General features: G+C 40.4%; 1 protein-coding gene across 1 annotated transcript in view; it reads left to right on the top strand.

Moving 5' to 3' along the window:
• The first annotated feature begins 757 nt into the window (after nt 1-757).
• LOC308498194 (uncharacterized protein) overlaps nt 758-8,536 on the top strand; it is a 294,791-nt gene continuing 287,012 nt past the window's right edge. Inside the window, exons 1-3 of the mRNA XM_081049730.1 lie at nt 758-788; nt 2,372-2,443; nt 6,705-6,757. The gene's annotated coding sequence lies outside the window, so the exon portion shown is untranslated. The remainder of the gene's footprint in view (nt 789-2,371; nt 2,444-6,704; nt 6,758-8,536) is intronic.

The raw sequence follows: 8,536 nt of genomic DNA, 5'->3' as shown, positions 1-8,536 counted from the left end.
AGAACACTTCATAGCTTTTTATTTGTTTATATCCCACCTTTTTTCCCAGAAAGGATTTCGGACTACTTTAAGGCAGATAAGATCAGCAAACCATACAGAACTAACTATGGGTAAAACTCTATACTACTTACAGGGAGGAATAAGGGGAGGTATGAGACACACTGATTACCCTTAAAGAATCTGGGAAGATAGGAGGAGGTTTAAAAAGTTAATGAATAATAAAAGATTATCCGCTAGAATGTAGTAAAGAGCATAGTTTCTGGATTTCAACCGCCTGGATCAAAGTCCTGGCTTCGCAGTTATCTAGATGGGTAACCTTGGTTTCATGTAGGGAGTCATGCGGGGTCTCTGCTCCCGCTCCCCACATAAGAACGCAGGATATGGTGAGGCCAAAAAGGAACACCCACGGAGCCATAGGTAGGGGAGTCAAACCAATATATTCTCGCTGGCAGCTGGGCTGGAGACACAGGAAGCAGGATCTACATAATCTGCAACCCGCCGTCCTAACAGCAGTCGGCGCTTGCCAGCTCAGCCACCATCTTCTTGCTAGCCCCCATTTTTTCTGCTAGCATAGCCATGGCAGTTATATTAGTGGCCAATGGCTCACTGGTTACAGCTGACGGCCAACTAGCCACAGCTGATGGCCATCCAATCACAGTTGATGGCCATTTACTACCTGAGCCAGCACCCTTCTATGTGAGGCCAAGAGCCTGGAAACTGCTTTCTGGGGTTCTGTCCCCACACTTGGACAAGCTGTGAGAGCTCTCAGTGTCTGATCTGTTAAAGAGGTTAGTACCCGTACCTGTCTGATGGGGTTGTTGTGAGTTTTAAATGGGTTAATAGATGTAAAGCACTGTATAGAGCCTGGCATTAGTAAGCACTCAAACATTGCAACCATTATTATGGAATGTGGTAAATAAATGTCCTATCTGGCAATCTCTGCAAGAGTTAACTGTAAATCCTTTGGGGAAAGTAATGATATAAATAAAGAAATAGTGTTGAGAAGAAAAGAGCACAGAAGGATTAACTGGGGAAGCATACTGGGAGGGTGGTGGGGGTTCATGTAAGCTGAGTCTTTGAAAAGAAGTAGGATTTATATGAGAGAAAAGGCAGGCAGAATGGCCCAAAAAGCAGTGTAGACACGAAGTGGGTGTTTCCTGTTAAAGGGACAGAAAAAGAGGCTGGTCTGACTGGAGCAGCATGAACCCACAGGGGAAGTAGTTGAAGCCCTACATGGGAAGATCGCGGAGGGCCTTGAATATCAGGCTGATGAGTCAGAACTTTACTCTGAAGACTTGGGAACCACAGGTGGAGTTTGAAGGAGGGAGTGTGACATGCTAGGAAAATTAATCTGTGCTGGAAAGGTGAAGGGGGCTGCAAGGCCAGGAGACTGGTTAGGGATTGGATTGTAAGGGGGGAAAATAATTTTTCTTCTACTCTTCTGAGTTCTTAGCTGAGATCTCTGCAGTAAAGACACATTAATAAGAGGAAAACAAACAAGTTTATTAACATATATGCACACATACATACAAGATATCCAGGGAAAAGCGAGTAAATCCCTAAGATGACATAAAATTCAGGCTTAAATACCATCTTAATAGGGAAAGGGGGAGAAGGATGTAGACTTCTTAGGGGAGAGTAAATGGTTTTTAGGAAAGATGAATGGGCCCTTAAAAGAATAGATGGGAGGTATGATCATTTGTGACCAGGTATCTGGATATAGTGTCAATTTCTAGTCTCTTTTCCTGTAATAAGAATACATCTTCCCTGGTTGGTGAAACTCCCTGGGGAGGGGATCTATGACAAGTGAGTTTCTTTTGAGGGATCTTACTTTTGGTAGATTAGAGGAGTTCAGAGAAAGCCTCTCCCTGCATTTGCTGTTTTTCAAGTGCCTATAGCTCAAAAATAATCAATATACCCCAATTGCATATTTTGGGGGGCCATGTTCTGCTACACTTCAGGGTCAAGTTAGTATAGGACTAGAGGTCCATACTTCTAGGGGAAAGGCCAATGGAAGAATGCTGAAATGAACCTCACTAAGAAAGATCTGATGCCGTTGACGGTTGGGGCCATGGGAGGGGCGGGTGAGATCTTACTGTTTGAAGCTGGAGACACTGGGATAGTTGAGGTATCAAGTGAGCTTAAGAGGAGGTTGGGGATGTCACACATGGTATTCTAGACATGTTGAGGTTAAGGCGGCAGGAAAATTTGAACTCTCATAATGTAGGGGTAGCCTACATCAAGGGGCTCAGCCAAAGGTCCCTAGCAGTTCTGGAGTAGAAGGTCTCCTTGACTATGGAGCACATCCTTAGACAGAAATCCAAATGATTTTCTCAACGTTTCATTTTTGGTACATGTAATGTCATTACAGGACTAGTGATTTCACTGTGTTTAGGCTGATTCTCAGGAGCATTTGTCTGAACTCAAAAAGCACTTGAACAAGGTAAAGTTTCTATCATTATTAGTACTACGTGTGGCCCATCCATCCTGGCTAATTCGCATTCAGGCTTTTGGGCTAACTTTCTGCCTGAGGACCCCAATGTCTTTCCTTTCAATTTAGTATTAATATTAATGATGACCTCTAGAGCAGAAAATCAGATCAGCAGGCAGAATCAGATCTGTTCCTTAAAGGGTTCCCAGTTTATCCAGATGTGAAGGTCTGGGGGGCATTTTTGTTCTTCAGGTGAAGTCTTGTAAGTGATGAGAACTCCTTCCTCAAGTGAAAGGCCAATGACATTTGTGATGGTTCGCTCTTGGCAGCCTCATTTAGCAGCGCACTGAACAGTGGTTCATTAAGCTGCAAGCAGCTGTGTAGTGGCACCAGAGGATTCTGAGGGCACTGGGCTAAGATGGTGGCTTCCCTGTTCAACCCCTGAGTTTGGGACCATTTAGAGCTCTGAACAAGGAACAGACAGAGGAGTGAGTGCAGTGAAGTTGAACATAGCCAGATTTGCCCTAACATTGTATTAAGACTATAGGTGCTGAAATCCAGAAATAGTGACAACATTATACGTAAAACAAGGTGGGGTAAATTTTGAAGGGATCATTTGTTTTCCCATTTCAAGGCTTGAGTGGTCAAGTAATAGGGATAGGAAGTAAAGTAGAAGTAAAAGTTGTAATCCATAGTTTGGCCCAGCAGCGAAACTGTGGTTAGGTACATTTTAGTAAGTCTTAGGTTTTCACCTAATATTTTTTTTCTATGTGGCATTATGGATGGGCTCAAAATTCTCTTAAGATTATGGAATTTCTCTGGTCTATGATCTGTTCACTTGTTCTATTTGTAAGTCAGCCATGCTCCCAGTGGCAGTGAGCTCAAATAGCTCAATATGCTTTGAGTCATACTTTCCATTTTTATAATTTTTACTTGTTTTATAGTCTAATTTTAGGCCTGATTTATTTTTTCGTCTCTCACTGCTCTATGAATAAAATTCACAATGCCTTGATTGTAGCAAAGAGTCTCGGGTTCGTTGAATGACTGTTTCATAATCGTAGTAGGCAGGAAAGAGCTCAGAATGTTCCCGGCTTTGTTGGTACTATTGCGCAAGCAGTGTACACATAAGAGTATGACACACTTGGGTTTTAATCCTAGGACACCATAGGCAAGTTATGCAAACTATCTGTATCTCAGTTTTCTCATCTGCTAAATGGAAGTGTATGATCTTCATAGAATTATTGTGAAGAATGAAGAGATAACATATGAAAAGTACCTATCAGAATACCTAGCGTATTAATAGGCCTTAGAAAGTATTTGCCAAAGAAATGAGTAACTCCAAGGCAAAATTTCAGAAGACACGACGGTCTTCTAAAGTGTCATGTTTATGACATAATATCCATTATGGCCCTAGCTATATATCATAATCCTTCCTTGCAATATACTTTCTTAAAAAAAAACACTTTTTTAAAATGGGGGAATATTGGGGAACAGGGTGTTTTTCCAGGACCCATCAGCTCCAAGTAAAGCCGTTGTTTTCAATCTAGTTGTGGAGGGCATAAGCTCACTGGTTCATGTGAGAATCAAACTGGCGACCTTGGTGTTAATGAGCATTGAGCTCTAACCAACTGAGCCAACCGGCCACTCGCAATATACATTTTTTAATTGCTAGATTTGTTGTGACGGGGAACTTGGATATTTCCTAAAATGATGTGAATTTTTCTAAAGGTAAATTGAAAGGGATTTACTCTCTTCTTTTAATAATGTAGACCAAGAGCAAAAATAGACTCTATAAGGTACGTTCTCACTTGCTGTGAGAACTTAAGATTGCTCAAAATGATGAATAAATACAAAGAAACAGTGTATGGTGAGCTATGAGGAAATTTCAGTGTCTCAGCAGGGCATTTGCAGACCATATTGTGGTATCATGGCTTGAAGATTGGACCTCTGTGCCCTGGAGAACCACCTGGGATACTCATGTTCTCATGGACTTTCCCAGACCATTTGCAAACACCTCTAACAATCATGAAGAGAGATAGTGTAAAGGACCTGTTTTCATTTTAGGGCTTAATTAGTTTCCTTCATAACATGGTGAAGTAAAATTAGTTCTGGAAATAAAAAGTGGAGCTTTGAGCTGAGAGTACTGTGGGGCAATCTGGCCTTTCTTAACAAGTATCCCTAACTCAAGCAATCAGGGAAGACAGACAGGCTCACAATTAATGAACAAACCACTCACTAAATCAGGTGGAAATGGAAGTCCACAGGTTACTTTTGACCCAATGTTTTCGCACCCTACGTTGGAGTTTAACTGAGCATGTGGCAGTTGAGCAGGTGATTCTCTGGGTGACTGACTCAGTGGGCTTCAGAGCTACTCAGTGCATCCAAAATGCTGTAACTGACTCTCACCCCTGTTTTTTGAAGCCTTGGCTTCACAGCCATAGCAAGTTTTGGACCCTAAATCTTAGTTCATATTGTCTTTCAAAGGGAGACACTTACCGTTTCCTAACATTAAACAAACACACTAGAAGCTGCCTTACTAAGTAATTGTCTTAAGCTTTTACGAGAGACTGCCTTTATTTTAGCAGTACCTGGGGTGTCTTATTTTCTAGCTACAATTCAGATCTCCTGGACAGGGTTTGAGGCTGTATCCAACATACTTGTAACTTAACTCAAATGTGACAATGGGGAACTCCTGAAGATGGCAGCAACACTTTAAATTTCACCAGCCCAGGAAGCACCTATGGTTAACACAACCAGAAATCAGATGACACTGCAGTCTCTATATTGTTGTCCCTACACCCTCACCCATATTTCCAGCCACTATTTCAGATTTCAACTTTACCTCTTTGAGCCTTGTAGTGTAGAACAAAGAGAGAAGGACGTAAGGCTCAAGAAATGTCCCTGTAATCATCTTTATCAAAGAAGAAAGCATTTCAATACTACCAGCCCCTCCATTTCCCTTCTAAATGTGGTCTGTCTCCATTTGGGTGTGAAACTGCATGAACAGAAACGGAGATTGTAGATCATGCACAGATTTTTAAAAATAATATTACTCTCCATTGCCTAGTTATACCTTTAGACAAAGACGAAGCAAACTATTTCTTCTGCTTTCTATTGCCAGAAATGCCCATTAAAGAAAATTAATGTTTATTCTGTAATTGCTGAGAAATATAAATTATCATGCCTGTACATAAGAAATACCCATAAATATAAATCTGAGTCTTTCACATCTGATTTGAAAAGCTATATTACTTACATAATTTTCTATATGGAGCTGAAGATCTAAAACATTTTCTAGGCTGCTTAATACATTCACATTTATAATTATTTTTAACTTAATTAGAGTTTTAAATTACAGAGGCAATATAAGCTTGTATAAAAAGTTAAACAATTCAAAAGTATATATAGAAAAAGTTAATAATATTCCCTGCCTTATCCTACTTCCTGAGAAAACTGTTAAATATGCTTATAAAAATATTTATCAAAAAGAGGTGGGATCATACCGTATACATTACTGCAACTTTCTCTGGATTAATAGATATAGATTTAAGCCTCATATAATAGCTGCATAATATTCCATAGTGTGGATGTAACATAATTTATTCAACCATAGCTCCTGTGATGTACATTTGTGCTATTTCCAGTTTTGTCATCACCACAAACAATGCTGCAATTTCATGTACAGCCTTATATACTGATGCTTTTATTTCTGTAGGACAGAGTCCTCAAAGTGGAATGTTATGTAGAGGATTTTGTGTACTGAAAATTTTATCTTATTATTTTTTAACTACTTTAAAGAAAAATTTTTTTAAATTTTCAATTCAGTTGACATACAATATTATATTAGTTTCAGTTCTACAAGTGACTAGACATTTATATAACTTATAAATGTCTGTTCTGATCACCTCAATGAATCCAGTAACTATCTGACACCTACATAATTATTATAATACTACTGACTAAGTATAAGACTACATGACTACCCCATGCTGCACTTTATATCCCTATGGCTATTTTGTAACTACCAATTTGTACCTTTTAATCACCTCCCCCTTTCCTACATTCCACCATCCCCCATCCGGCAACCATCAAAATGCTGTCTCTATCTGAGTTTGTTTCTGTTTTGTTTGTTCATTTATCTTGTTCTTTAGATTCCACATATGAGTATAAGTAAAATCATATGGCAGTTGTCACATATGAGTATAAGTAAAATCATATGCTGAGTTTACTCCACTCAGCATAATACCCTCTATGTCCTTCCATGTTGTTACAGATGGCAAGATTTCATTCTCTTTTTATGACTGAGGAATATTCCATTGTATACTGGTATGTATGCGTCTTGTTTTCTTCTCCATTCAGCTACTCAATGTCTTTTGATTGGAACATTTAATCCATTTACATTTAAATTAATTGTTGATAAATATGTAGTTATTGCCATTTTATTATTATATTATTGATTTCCCCTCCCCCCTTTTTCTTAAAGAAGTCCCTTTAACTAGTCTTGGTCTTAGGCCCTTGCTTTTCATTACTTTGAATATTTTTTGCCAATCCCTTCTGGCCTGCAAAGTTTCTGTTGAGAATTCAGCTGACAGTCTTATGGAAGCTCCCTTGTAGGTAAATAACTACTTTTCTCTTGCCGCGTTTAAGATTTTCTCTTTGTCTTTAACCTTTGACATTTTAATTATGATGTGTCTTGGTGTGGGCCTCTTGGGTTCATCTTGTTTGGGACTCTGTGCTGCCTGGGCTTGTGTGTCTATTTCCTTTGTCAGGTTAGGGAAGTTTTCTGTCATTATTTCTTCAAATATGTTTTCAGTTCCTTGCTTTCTCTCTTCTCCTTCTGGTACCTCTATGATGCGAATGTTGGTACGCTTAATGTTGTCCCAGAGGCCTCTTAAACTGTCTTCATTTTTTATGGATTCTTGTTTCTTTTTGCTATCCTGATTGGGTGTTTTCTGCTACCTTATCTTCCTAATCTTTGAATCAGTCCTCTGCTTCATCTAATCAACTGCTGATTCGCTCTAATGTATTCTTTATTTCAGTTATCATATTCTTCATTTCTGGCTGGTTCTTCTTTATGTTTCCTATCTTTTTGTTGAAGTTTTCACTGAGATCATTGAGCATCCTTATAACCAGTGTTTTGAACTCTGTGTCTGGTAGATTGCTTGTCTCCATTTTGTTTAGTTCTTTTTCTGGAGCTTTAATCTGTTATTTCATTTGGGACATGTTTCTTTATCTCCCACTTTGGATGCTTCCCTGTGTTTGTTTTTATGTATTAGTTAGAGCTGCTATGTCACCCTGTCTTAGTAGAGTGGCCTTATGTAGTAGGTATCCTGTGGGGTCCAGTGGAACAGTCTCATTGGTCACCTGAGCCAGGTGCTCCAGGTATGTCCTTTGTGTGGGTTGTGTGTGCCCTCCTGTTGTAGTTGAGCCTTGGTTCCTGTTTGCACATCAGTTGGAGGGATTGATCCTCAGGCTGATTGGTTGTGAGGACTGTCCATGACTACAGCGGAGGAACTATTGTTCAGGGGCTGACCCCACGGAGCAAGATTCACTTTAGCAGTGCTCTGGTGCCTGCCCAGTCTGCCTTTTGGTGTGTCTTTTGTGGAGGTGGTTGGTTGATGCTCTGGTGTGGTCTGAAACTGGCCACCAGGTGTGTTGGTTCTGGGACCTCTTAGGAGGGTCTCTGTTGCAGGCCAATTTCAGCCACTACCTATGCTCTGTCCAGGGCCTCTTGGTATGAGCTATAGAGTGATCGACAGATGGCTGCCATTTGTGCTTGGCTTGGAGGTGCCTGGGAGAGGCTAACCTGTGAACTGATGCTGCTGCCACTAGTGATGGGCTTGGGGCTGCCTAGCAAGAGGTATGGGGCATTCTTAGGCCAGGTGCTGCTTGTTTGGTGTTTGGGAACCTTTGAGATATTTAGGAAATTTTTCACAGCATGAGCCAAGACATATTTGTATGGAAAAGCCATGGGAAATGACTTGGATGGGCCCACATGTTGGGTGGGGTGTGGTCTCAGGGAATACCAGGGTAGGTTGAATAGTGTTAGCCAGATTGATGGAGACTCACATATGGTGGCCACCTGTGTCTTCACACTGGGTGGGT

Source organism: Rhinolophus hipposideros, assembly GCF_964194185.1.
Source record: "Rhinolophus hipposideros genome assembly, chromosome: 5".
Classification (NCBI taxonomy): Eukaryota; Metazoa; Chordata; class Mammalia; order Chiroptera; family Rhinolophidae; genus Rhinolophus; species Rhinolophus hipposideros.
The sequence above is the reverse complement of the archived record's forward strand: the minus strand, read 5'-3'. Positions and strand labels throughout refer to the sequence as shown.